Source organism: Panthera leo, chromosome A3 (genome assembly GCF_018350215.1).
Source record: "Panthera leo isolate Ple1 chromosome A3, P.leo_Ple1_pat1.1, whole genome shotgun sequence".
Lineage (NCBI taxonomy): Eukaryota > Metazoa > Chordata > Mammalia > Carnivora > Felidae > Panthera > Panthera leo.
This window is the reverse complement of record NC_056681.1, coordinates 13086532-13098832: the sequence shown is the minus strand read 5'-3', so window position 1 is coordinate 13098832 and position 12301 is coordinate 13086532. Positions and strand designations below refer to the sequence as shown.

At 51.1% G+C, this 12301-nt stretch overlaps 1 long non-coding RNA gene across 3 annotated transcripts; it reads right to left on the bottom strand.

The window, feature by feature from the left end:
* Positions 1-745: 745 nt before the first annotated feature.
* LOC122215450 lies at positions 746-10373 on the bottom strand. 3 transcript variants are annotated; one of them, XR_006200383.1, is made up of 5 exons: positions 10288-10373; positions 6984-8638; positions 4113-4150; positions 2615-2753; positions 746-1688 (listed from the first exon to the last, which is right to left on the bottom strand). It is a non-coding gene; the product is annotated as an uncharacterized LOC122215450 (long non-coding RNA). The 3 variants fall into 3 exon arrangements; XR_006200384.1 differs by having other exon boundaries at positions 6984-8653; positions 10288-10372; XR_006200385.1 differs by lacking the exon at positions 10288-10373 and adding an exon at positions 9818-9993.
* Between the last annotated feature and the right edge of the window lie 1928 nt (positions 10374-12301).

Genomic DNA, 12301 nt, shown 5'->3' with positions numbered 1-12301 from the left:
GATGAGTTTCAGGACCCTGGAAATAAGATTGGCCACATTCATGTCCAACCCAGGCAGTGTCGCAGGACCTGCGTTTAGGAGGGTTCCTGCTTGATTTAATGCTCTATTGTCTTGAAGTTCCTAATAATTTTTTAACAAGAGGCCCCATGTTTTCATTTTGTGCTGGGAAACTGTCTTCTTCATTTTCTAGTTGTTCAAAGCCTTCTCTTAAATGTTTTGGGGGGAAGAATGGCCTGGTGCTGGGGGCATTTCTGGAACTGTGATGGGAAAGGCTATGGGTCCTCATAGCACCTCCTGGGTGGGTGACAATGGGGGCCTTGGGGACTTGGGTGGGGCCTGCAGGACAAACCAACCAAAGGAGGAAGGCATCACTTTACCCAAGTATAGACAATCTGGGGCACAGAACACAAATTGCTCTAGCCCCAGACCTATCAACAGGACAGCCAGAGCTCAGTGACTCCCTGATCAAACCTATCCTGAAGCAGGAAATGAGAAAGGAAGAAACTAACCGGGAGCCTCCTGGCCACACTCCAGTGATGTTCCATCTCTGGCCCGGCCTAGATGTTAAAATCATGACCTCACTCTCCAGGTAGGAGCTAAGCAGTGGTAGGATCTGTGTTGTTTAACCAACTCAGTGGCACTTATGAATCTCAACGAGCACAGACTTTTCTGAGTGGGACCCTCTGGGGACACACCCACTGATCAGACACTTGGAGATTTCTCTTGGGAAGGGAGTTGCCTTTAATCCGAAACCTGCGTTTCTCAATACCTGAGAACATACATACACCCACTGGGGCAAACTGGAGGTGGGTCCCACTACATAAGGTCTGGGGCCCAATGCAGGGTCCTGTGTCCAAAACTTCTGAAGCATTTCAAATCGGCGAAGGCAGAGCGTTAACCCGAGCGTGGGCCCTGCCGAGCGCGGGCCTCTGTGCAACTGTGAGGATAGTATGTCCACCTGCCTGGCCCTGGAGAGCGGGGCTGGCATTTACAAATGTCTGCGGCTGATTCGGGTTCAAAATCAATAGTAAGGAAATGTGCCGCTGTCCGGAGTGCTGTAGGACAGTCGGGCAAGGTGTGGCTCTGCAATAAAGGGGCAGATGTCTGTGTGGTTCCCGCTCCAGCTCTGAGCGCCTTGACCATGACTCCGTTGTTGGAACGAGTGCGATTCCTCCTGGAGACCACGCTGCGGGGCTCAAGAAGAATCGGATGCAAAATATATTCTGGTCCATTTGTTTAAAAAACTGAGTCTTTATGGTTGCAGCTCTGTGGGGTAGGGTAGCACGTAAGGGACCCTGAGTGGGGCCCGGGCGAAAGACCAGGGAAGCTGGGAATGGTGGAAATCTGCTCCTGAGAAGTTTGAGAAGAGGTCTGGGCAGCGTGCCTCAGTTTCCCCACCCGTGTAAGGTGCAATGATAACAGTACCTACCTCCAGTACTGCTGCGGGGTTGCTAATGAGCAGGCAAATGGACCGCAAAGACTGGTGATTTACAAAGCAAACACATGTCACTGCTTTGGCTGCTTCCATTCTTCTCTGGAAGGAGACAGAGCAGAGGCTGCACAACAAACAGTCTAACAGGCTGCCGCGCTTCGGCGAGCATCTTCGCACGCGTGTGACTCCCATCACCTCCGTCAGGACATCTCCTTCAAAGCTCGGAATTTCTGACAGTGCTTTGCGTAGAATAGTCCTGGGGGGAAATTAGCCGGATTCCTGAGAAGTCAGTGTTAAAAATAAACCTTCCAGGTCACCCTACCCGGAGCCCGAGCTCACAGACGAGGCCCAGAAGGTGAAAGCATCCCGGCCAATGTCATGCAGCCGGCTGCTGATAGAGCCAGGACTTGATCCTGGCCTTGGGACTCCAAGGCCTCTCTGTTCGTTCACCGTCTTCACGGGCTGCTCAGATCCCCCTAGAGCAGCGTGGGGCGGGCAGTGGGCCAGAGGCGCCATCACTCTTCCCAGGACAGAGACCAGGGCTGGGGCTTCTGCGCTCAGGGCCCTCTGCGGCCTCAGCACAGAGGAGTGTGGCCAGGCAGGAAGGCGCCGACCTGTACTTGCTTTGGACCGTCCACAGGGAAGGAGCCATGGCACGCGGGGCCCCACCCGGGGGCCCTGGTCCTGTGGAGCCCCAGCAGGCGGCTCTGCCCAGGCCCTGCCAGGGTTCCGGCATCTTATCAGTAAGCTGTCATGTCATTCACACTTGGCCACATGCTCATGGCTCTCCAAGGACACCTGTTGGGTTTGGGGTTTTTTTTTTTTTTTTTTTTGCCCCTATTTGCTTATTCCTTCAACAAAAAGTGGATTCTAGACCAAGATGTTAAGTTCTGGGGATGTGACAAGAAACAGGACCAATAGGCCTGGCCCTGAAAAAGTTTCTGGCCTAATGTGTCATTCTAGGCATGGTGGGGGTTGGGGGATGGGTAGGGAGGCGAGAAGGAGCTATCTGCCCTGGTGGGGAGGAGTGGTTTATTCCTGAATTTGAGTCTGTTCTATTACTGGTTGGAAACTTCCTGCAGATAATGCACCCCCTTGCTGCCCCCGGGGCAGACACCTCCCACCACTGCTCGCTGACCATCTCCTTGCACATGGAATTCCAGGAAGTACATGGGCAGTTACCTGTGTCTCCAGCGTGTGGGACAAGGTTCTGCCTCAGGGCCTTTGCACTTGCTGTGCTGGCTCTCTTTCCTCATTTAGAAGCTTGGTTCATGCCGTCACTTTCTTCAGGTCTGTGCTTGGCTGTCACTTTCCTGACGACCTTATAAAAAGGACACCATGCCCAAGGCTGCCTTTTATTCTGTTTTACTTGCCCCCCACGGCCACGATCCCTGCCTGGTGGACTGGGTATTGTTCCTCGTCTGTCTTCCTCAACCCAGCCCGCTAGGGTAGGGCTTTGCTGAGTATGTTCACTGCTCTTTCTCTAGTGACTGTCCCTTAAATGAAACTCAGCAAATATTGAATGAATGGATGGATAAGAGGGTTCTTGTGTCCAAATCCTGCCCTTGCCCTATGCCGGCTGTGTGACCTTGGGTGAGTTACTGCCCTTCTCTGAGCCTCCATTCATTTTTCTGAAAACAGAAACAAGGCCAACCACAAAGTGGCTGAGCCAGTTAACCTAGGCAGAAGGTGAGAACACCCGACCCCCGCAGGGGAGATGGAGTGACCCCCTCCCCTCATTCCTTCTCATTCACAGCCTCTGATTTCATGCAGGGGAAGGAGGTGGCAGCAGGGGGGGCAGGGGGGATCCTCTGAGCTTGTCCAGGCAGGAGCAGGATTCCTTTCCACTCACCCCACGCCAGCCTGGCCTCGGCGAACGTCGGGCAGCCGAGCAGGGCAGGAGAAATGGGCTGGGAAGCAGGCTGGATTTATACCCGCCTTCCCAGCAAAGTGTTCTAAGAATGTGCACATCTGTGACCCCATCTCCCTCATGAAGACCCAGCGACAACCCCAACAAAGACGTGTGAGCCTCTCCCCTTGTGTGAAAAGGTGGGGAGAAGCGCTTGCCCCTGAGTGACCCCGAAGGAAAAGACCCCGTGGCAGCGAATGCAAACACATCCACAGCCAATGCCGGGGGGCCTCCAGTCTCAACGGGGATGGTGAGATGGCAAGACCTAGAATCCTGGGCAGCTGACCCCGGGCTTTCTAGCTGGATTCGGGGACGGGGAACCAGAGATCATCACCCCATCCCCCTTCCCTGCCGCCCTTCCCCCACCCCCACCCCTCTGCTAGCAGGTGGATCCTGCACACATGTTAACATCGGTTCCCACCTAAACGACAGCTGCCGGCCTGGCCCGGGGACCCCTATCTCTTTGCATGTTATTGTAGCTCAGGGGCTCGTCACTGCAATAAAGCACTCTCGGGGGGTCATCTGGAATGTCTAAATCAGCACTGCAGAGAGCCTGGCAGATGAAGAAGTAAGACAGGCTGCCCTACCAGAGTGATAAGTGCTCAACTCAAGCAGGTGACGCTGGGGGCCTGGCCCTCTGAGACCAGTCCCCCCCAAACGTCAGCTCGAGGAGGGACTCTGCTTCCCCGCTATGAGGGCAACGGTGGGGGTCACACGTCGTGGCTACAGGGGATCTCTCTGCAGCCTTTAGCCTGGATGCTCAAACCTCACCAGCTCTCCTAACGACGTTCTGGTTCCCAGTACCGTTTCTGAAATGACAGGGCAGAAAAGAGAGGGGCAGATAGTCAGGTATTAGATCAGCCATCATCAAATCGAAGTGCTCAGACCCCTGGGGATACATGACGACTTTCTAAAGGCTCCCAGACACAGACAGCTTTAAGAGAATCAATTTCTGGATCCTTGACTGACATGTGTGGTCCGCGGCTTCTTCTTTTCCACACCCCCTCTTACAAATGCCCTTCCTCTCCCACTTGATAAAAGTATGATTGATCAGTCGGAATTCCAACAGAGAACGGCCGGAACACTCCTATCGGCTGACTTGAGGACAGTTTCACAAAGGTACTGTTTCAGACGTGTGGGCAGAGGACGGAGGGAAATTACAAAGGACAGTGCAGGGCTCTGGCTAGTACCGGGGGGGCCCTGGGCGAGGAGAGGGGAGGGAGGTTTCTGGAATCTGGAGACAGAAGGGCTGTGCACAGTGAGCCTCGAGGCAGGAGGTGACCTGGAGGGGGCAGGCAGCTGGGGTTCCATCGCAGCGGGGGCCGGGGGGCCGGGGACCCTTCCTCTCCGCACCCAATGGCAAACAGAATCAGGAGCCGGAAAGCATGGCAGCCCATGTTGGCAGAAGACATTCAAAGAGCTGAGTGGCGTTTGACAGAAACTCTCCAATTTGCCACCTGTTTGTTTACGTGAACAAGGTTTGCCACGCGTCCATCGGCCCGACCCAGAGAAACAAAAGAGCAGGGTGAACTGATGCTGTGACTTCTCACTAGAACAGGAAGCCGTACTTGCTCCGGAATACGTGAATTAATTGAAAAATAGTCCCACAAGAGTTTGACGGCTTCGACCAATCGGGCTCTATTCCCAATTCTGATAACTCAATTCAGAGCCACGTGTTTAACATTTAAAAGTGTTACAGTCACAGACACTTGTAAATTTTCAATTGTAGCTCAGGCGTGTTTTCGTTGGAATATACGTGTTTTGTTGTTTTCGTTGGAATAAAAGACTTGCCAGCGGAAAAATATGATACATTCGCCTCAAATCCTACCAGGGGAGTAGCTCCAGGAGACAAAGAAATAACGCAGAATTTCCCACAATCAGAGGAGTGTCTCCGATATTTTTAAAATCACTGATGGTCGGTATCAAATTACCACTGTGGTATCAAATGTCCACTTGGACACGCAGTTTTAAAAGGTGATAGGGGCGCCTGGGTGGCGCAGTCGGTTGAGCGTCCGACTTCAGCTCAGGTCACTATCTCGCGGTCCGTGAGTTTGAGCCCCGCGTCGGGCTCTGGGCTGATGGCTCGGAGCCTGGAGCCTGTTTCCGATTCTGTGTCTCCCTCTCTCTCTGCCCCTCCCCCGTTCATGCTCTGTCTCTCTCTGTCCCAAAAATAAATAAAAAACGTTGAAAAAAAAATTAAAAAAAAAAATAAAAGGTGATAGAACAGTTTTCTTTTATAATGGAAGTGTTAAATATTTCAGATGCAGCAGCGTGAACTTATGATAAAAATGTGGGCGTTAACGATGTGAGAAGTACATGGAGTTTTTTAATGTTTGTTTATTTTGAGAGAGAGAGAGAGAGCGTGCGTGCGCGGGTGAGGGGAAGAGAGAGAGGGAGAGAGAGAATCCGAAGCAGGCTCCGGGCTCTGAGCTGTCGGCACAGAACTCGACGCGGGGCTCAGTCTCGTGAACCATGAGATCATGACCCGAGCGTGTTATGAGTCTGCATTTATTGAACACTGATGTTTTCCAGGCACTGAACTAGGCAATGCACATCTATTTCTATGCCTATAGGCATACATCCCACTCACCCGAATCCCTAAAAGGAGAGGCTTTATCATCCTCCGCACCAACTTCCACACGCGGGAGCGGGCTAGGTACCTTGCCTGGATCACTCAGCAACAGCTAAATGGTAAAGCTGGAATTTAAACACCTAGTGCTGGGGGCACCTGGGTGGCTCAGTCGGTTAAGCGTCCGACATCGGCTCAGGTTGTGATCTCACACTCTGTGAGTTCGAGCCCCGCATCGGGGTCTGTGCTGACAGCTCAGAGCCTGGAGCCTGCTTCAGATTCTGTGTCTGCCCCTCCCCTGCTCATGCTCTGTCTCGAAAATGAATAAACACGTCAAAACAAAAATTTTAAACACCTAGTGCCCATCCTTTACTTGCCTCTCTGTTCTTTGGTTGGTTGATTATTCATAGAGTCATTCAATCTTTCCTTCACACAACAAAAAGTTTTGAGCACTGGCTGTGCCCCGGGCGTTGTGCAAGATGCATTTATCTCTACATCTCAACTGCTGGTGAGTCCTCGTCCACACCATCTCCTGCAGGAACCCCCTCTCGTGGGGGTTAATTCTTCCCTTCTGACTTGGCAGTGAGGCACGACTGTGCTTCTGAGCCTTGGAAGGTGAGCCCTGCTCTCTGCTCTCCTGTCTCGTTCTCCAGTCTCGGGGCCCAGTTCCCACGCCCCACCTGCCCTGACCGATCCCTGAGTCGGGGCTCCAGGGAGCCCGGTTCCCAGACCCTGGAGTGTCGTACTGTCTCTATAATCCGACTTTTAACTAAAACTACATATCAACATTTTTCTCAGTGCCTCCTTCCTCTGCTCCAAGTTTCTACCGCGGTGCTGAGCAAAACGGCCTGCGTTTGGGCTGAGATTGCACTCTGCCGTGACTTTCCGCAAACCAAAATGACAGTGTCCTGCACAGGATAAAAAGTGTCTTCCTGCCTCATACAAATGTGGGCGGTCCAGGGCTACCAGCGTGGCCCCCGCGACATCAAGGACCCAGGCTCTGCCCGGTTCAGCGGACCGGACCACACCGTCTCCCTGTCTGCAACCCTCCCCTTCGCCCAGGAAAATCCTACCTTAGTAGTTACTGATGTCGACACTGAGTATTCTCCAGGGACGCCGTGTCCTCCAGCTTGTGGCGTTCGGGATTTGCGAGAACGCGCTCCCAGACGGGCTCTCCATTGATTTACAATCCAATTTTCCTATTTGGAAGCAAAACTCCATGTTTTCTGCTCTGTTAGTCTGTCAGCTGCCTCCAGGAGGTGACAAGGAGAGGCTCTTCCATATCAGACACTTGGGGTGGCTCTGCAGGGCCGCCAACTGCTCAGACACGGAGGGGACGAGCGAGCGCGGAAAGTGGGAGGTTTGGGCTGCACATTGTCGGGGCGCTTCCCCGCTGGGGTTCACTCCAGCCACCGGAGCAGGAAAGGGATTTAGGAAAGGGGGTCGGGGGAGCCCCCAGACTCTGGGAGCACATCAGGCTCGTCGGAGTCTGCACATTTGGGAATAATGCCTGAACGACACTGGGGAACTCTCCAGTGGGGACCGTGGGCACCGGATTCCAGCACTTCCACCTCTGGAACCAGTCCTAATGCTCCCGTCGGTTCCCTTACGTCACAAGCCCCTCAGTGGAAGTCCCCGCGTGGGTGCCGACTGGCCGTGTCCACATCGCATGACTGCTCTACTGCCAGAGAAGTGATGAGGCAAGTCTCCCATGTTGACGGTGAGGATGGGGTGGTTGCTAAGAGGGGAAATTCCCCCGAATTTCTAACACACGGGAAGCGTGTTCGGATGTGCAGGGCGGCCGAAACCACGCCGAGTGTCTCCTACAAACAGGAAAGGCTTTACCCTTCTGTCCCCCAATGTCCCAATCTCAATTTTGTTTCCTATTCTTCCAAGGACGGTCTTATCAGGGAGAATTCTTTATGATTTTTCAAACACTCTCCGTTACGGGTCTATTGGGCTCTTTGGTTACAAACTGGAGACCGTGGCTCTACGTAGTTAACGTAAGCCAAAAAAATGAGCTTTATTGGTAAGCTATGAGGAGGGCCATGCAGTGAAGCAAATCTTGAGAGTCAGGTGTTAGGAATGAGGACAGCCATGGAAGCTTCGGGACTAAAGGGTGCTCTCCCCACCCCCCTACTGCGCAGCACAATGTTCAGTCCTACATGTTCCGTGGCACTGGTCATCGCTGAAATTATCTTCTTACGTGTTTGCTGGCCTTTTATCCCCCTTTTCCGTCTCCTCAAATACACCGGCCAGAGACCATGGCTCTCCGCTCACCATCTCTGCTGTGTCCCCAGGGCCAGGGTCAAGGCCAGGTGCAGGGGACACGCTCAGGAAGCGTTTGATGAAAATGCACACAGACGATTGAATGAACGACGAGCTGGTTTCCAGAATTTCGAACTCTCTTCAAATGCTAGGATTCCGCGACTTCTAAGGCCAACCCGTGGAGACCCAAAACGGAGAGGCAAGTGGGGGAGATTTGGAAGCCGGTGAAATCATCGGCCCTCTGACTTCCTCTTGTGTTCAGACTCAGTCCACTATCCATTCCCCGGGAAACGCTCATCAGCTTTTCTCGAAGAAATGTGCCTCCTGCTTGTCATCAGGTATTTTCAGAGTGCTAGCAGAAGATTAGCCGATGGGGAGTCTGCGATCGTAGAGGATATTGGGCCTCATCCTTCAGTCCACGGGGAATTACCATTTCTCTTCGGTACAGAGGAGCTCTGACCTAGAGCAGAAAAGCCTGAGAAATTGCCAGTTTAAAACACACACAGGGAACGGAGGCGAAGGTATCTGAATTAGATCAAATTTTGCCCCCCAGGGTCCAATTGGAAAGCATTGATAAGCAGCCCAGTGTTCTAATGATCTCAAATATTTGGTTAAAGACATGGTATAAACACCTGTGTTAAATCCAACCACGGCCACTATTAAAAATGCCATAAGGTTGTTTATTCCCATGACTTGCTTAAAAAGCAACCTCTCCTTGACAAGCCCGGGTGAGCTATTCGCTAGAAGGTGCACAGAAATGAACAATATTAAGTTAGGGGCCCGTGTATTCCTCCAAGCTACCCAGATTCCTGGCTTTACACTGAAATTCTTTCCCCCCCGTTTATCCATATTGTTTCTTTGCAAGTAAAACTTATTACACAGATTCCTCAGGGCATTTTTTTCCCCCCTTTTTCTTTTCTTGACTCCAGTTAAATAAAGTATTGATTTTGTTTTCAAGGTAATTTAAGGGGGTAACACAGTTCTGATTTGATAAGCACAACATTAATGCATTAGAGTAAACACATTTTAGGGGTTCAATTAGGGCTCCTAGTTTTTTTTGTTTTTTTTTTTTTTTTAAATCAAGTCAACCAAACTGACTGACTGCCATGGGGATTTCTGCATGGGCTGGATACGCATGAAGCTGCATGTGACATTAATAATGCAGAGAGAAATTCTCAAAACAAAATTGATATTGGTGGCTGGGGAGGCTCTTCCAAAGACCTTCGTGATCTTCAAGGATGAATTAACACTGGGTTTCTCAGAGCCAGCCGAAGTAAAATGCAATTTTTGAGACGCCAACATCACTTATTTAGTGGGCCAAGAAATCCCCTCAAGTGTCACTGCTGAGTAGCCGGTCTGCTTGTCCACTCTGAGACAATGACCGTCAGCCATCAAGGAGGCACATTGTAGCTATTAGGATGCACTTGGTTGTAAGTGACAGAAAACTCAGGTCCAACCGGTTTCCGGTTAGGACACTGTTTACTGGCTCATGCCAAGGAAAGGTCAGGGATAGAGGTGACCTGGGCAAGTCCAATCTAGAAGCATAAACTTCATCAGGACTCTGACTCCCTCTGTCTGCTTGGTTTGACATCACACTGAGGCACACTGTCCCCATGGGGACCTCGGCACTCGGTCTCACCTCCTTCTGTCCTAGGGCCCACCATATTGGCACCTGTCTCCAGTTCCTCCAGGGAAGGCCCAGGGTTAGTTGTGATTGGCTCTGACTGCAGTCACATGCTATTCGTGAGCCAATCACCGTGGTGAGAAGGTCTGATTGGCCAAACTTGGGTCACATGGCCTGACATTAGCAAAGCCGCGGACCCCAGAGTGAGCTCGGGCTCAAGGACCTGGTTCACATCCGTCTAGGCAGTTGGCCTCCAGAGTCGGCCCAGAGCCCTTGCGCTCCTTGGCTCCTCGCGGCCTTTGGACCCCGGACGTCAATTCTCAGGACTTCTGCCCCCGCCCCCTCACCGGCACGGCCACCTGCCCCCTCCCTGAGCCTCTGCATCCGGGACGCGGCTTCCGCCGAGACGCCTCCCTTTCTTCACCCTTCCTCGGCCCCCAGTCCCTGGGAATGGCCTGCGCGCCCTCTTTTCCACCCCAACTCACTCTCCTTTGTTCGTCACGGCTCCGACTCCGGGTCCCCAGCTATGTCACCATCAGGAATCGGCGCTCCTCGTTCACGTGTCCTCCCTGACGTCAGACTGCCAGGGGCCAGTGGGCACGAGGGCCAGAGCCGCCTTTGGAGAACAGCCCTCGCCTCTTGTTTGCGGGAGGAAATGCCAAGCGTGCACCTGCCGTTGGCTCTGTCAGGCGGCAGCCTCCGGTCAAAACCAGTAAAGCTCTGACACAACCAAACTTTTCACAGACCTAGAAGGAAACAGGTGGTTTGAATGCATATTTTATCATAATATACTTGTTATATTGTATTATGTATACACACACACACACACACACACACACACATACACATACACACTAAAATTATGGAATATAAGAGAAGATCATTCCTCCTACTAGTGCTGAAAATCCAGCCATGTGTAAATTACAGAACACGATGATTTCCCTCTTAGGTACACACACTATTTTATTTATAGGCGTAAATCATTATCTCCAGCAGCCTCAGCCGCAACATAGCTCCCATCTCTTGAGCAGAATGCTAAGCGTTTTACATTTATTATCTCACTGACTTCTCTTATCAAGGCTCTGAAATGGGCACTGTACTTCTCTTCTTGTTTGACAAGTGGGGAAAACTGAGGCACAGAAAAGCGCAGCACTTTTCCAAAGTGGCGGCGTCTGGGACTGACCTTCATCGCACTGTGAAGCTGGGAGCCATCCGGCCCGGCTGTGGCCAATGGAATGTGGTTTGAAGTGCGTTTGTCACCCAGGGGAGGACGCCATTCTAACCGAGGTCGTGTTTCGCTTTCTTGCCTCCGTGACACATTCTGGACGATGACCGGGGAGCTGCCATCGTGGGGAAAGCACAGGGAGGGTGTTGTAGTTTCCCACTGCCCTGCCCACGGACATGGGTTTCCACCGCTAAGCGACCTAACTTTTAAGCTACTTTGGGGGCTTTTGCTTTTTATGTTACTGCAGAATAACATCGGATATCAAAGGGAACTGAAGCCTCATCTAAATGTTTTTATGCTTTTAATACATGGAATGTATTCCCGGATCGCTTGTGTTATTAACCCAGCACTTCTTAAAGAAACCTAAGGTGCTCTAATGGCAGTAGGAATAATCCTAACTCTGCAACCCTTATAAATTAAGGCATTCTAGATATCTCTGTGTTCTCAATGGCTAATGATTAATAATTTCACCTTTATTTTTTATCTAAAGAATTCAGTGATGTGGGTGTTCATTATACCTTTAACTCTTGTATATTTTCAAGTAAGATATTCAGCTATGTTTCTTAAAGCTCAGTTTAGCTTCCCGTTCGTGTCAAAGAAAATGACTTCTCAGAAGCTTCTAGAGTAATTCTTCTGGGCCAGGCATGCTGCAAATGCCTGACAAATATTAACTCACTTAAACTTGAGACTAACCCTTTGAGTCAGGTATTATTAATTAACTCTCGCATAGATGGTGAATGAGGGAGACGGGATTTGGTGCAGGGCAGAGTGGTCCAAAGTCTTCACCGTCGATTATTAGATGGCTCCTTCTTTCCGCACCCGGGGATCTGGAGCAGGGTTAGCTCTATAACAGTCCGTCAATCAAGACTTGTTGAGCGAATGAGCAAATGAATGAGTGAAACATACTTTACAAAGTTCTTTTACTTACATTATTTCATTCAAATCTCACAGTGAGCCATTGACCAGTGAGGTATGTGTGATTAGTATCCCCAACTTACAGATGAAGAAACTGAGTCATGGCAGATTGAAAGGCAGAATTTCCCTGCTAGGAGGTGGCAGGGCCGGACCTAGCTCACTCTTTCTACTTCCAGTGAGTTCTGTAACACTGATGCCCCCAAGCTAAATCCAAACCACAAGCTATTTAAATTATTTTTAATTAGTTGGTTGATTCCAGATTCCTTCCTTCCTTCCTTCCTTCCTTCCTTCCTTCCTTCCTTCCTTCCCCTTCCTTTCTTTTTCTTTCCTTTCCTTTCTTCCCTTCCTTCCTTCCTTTC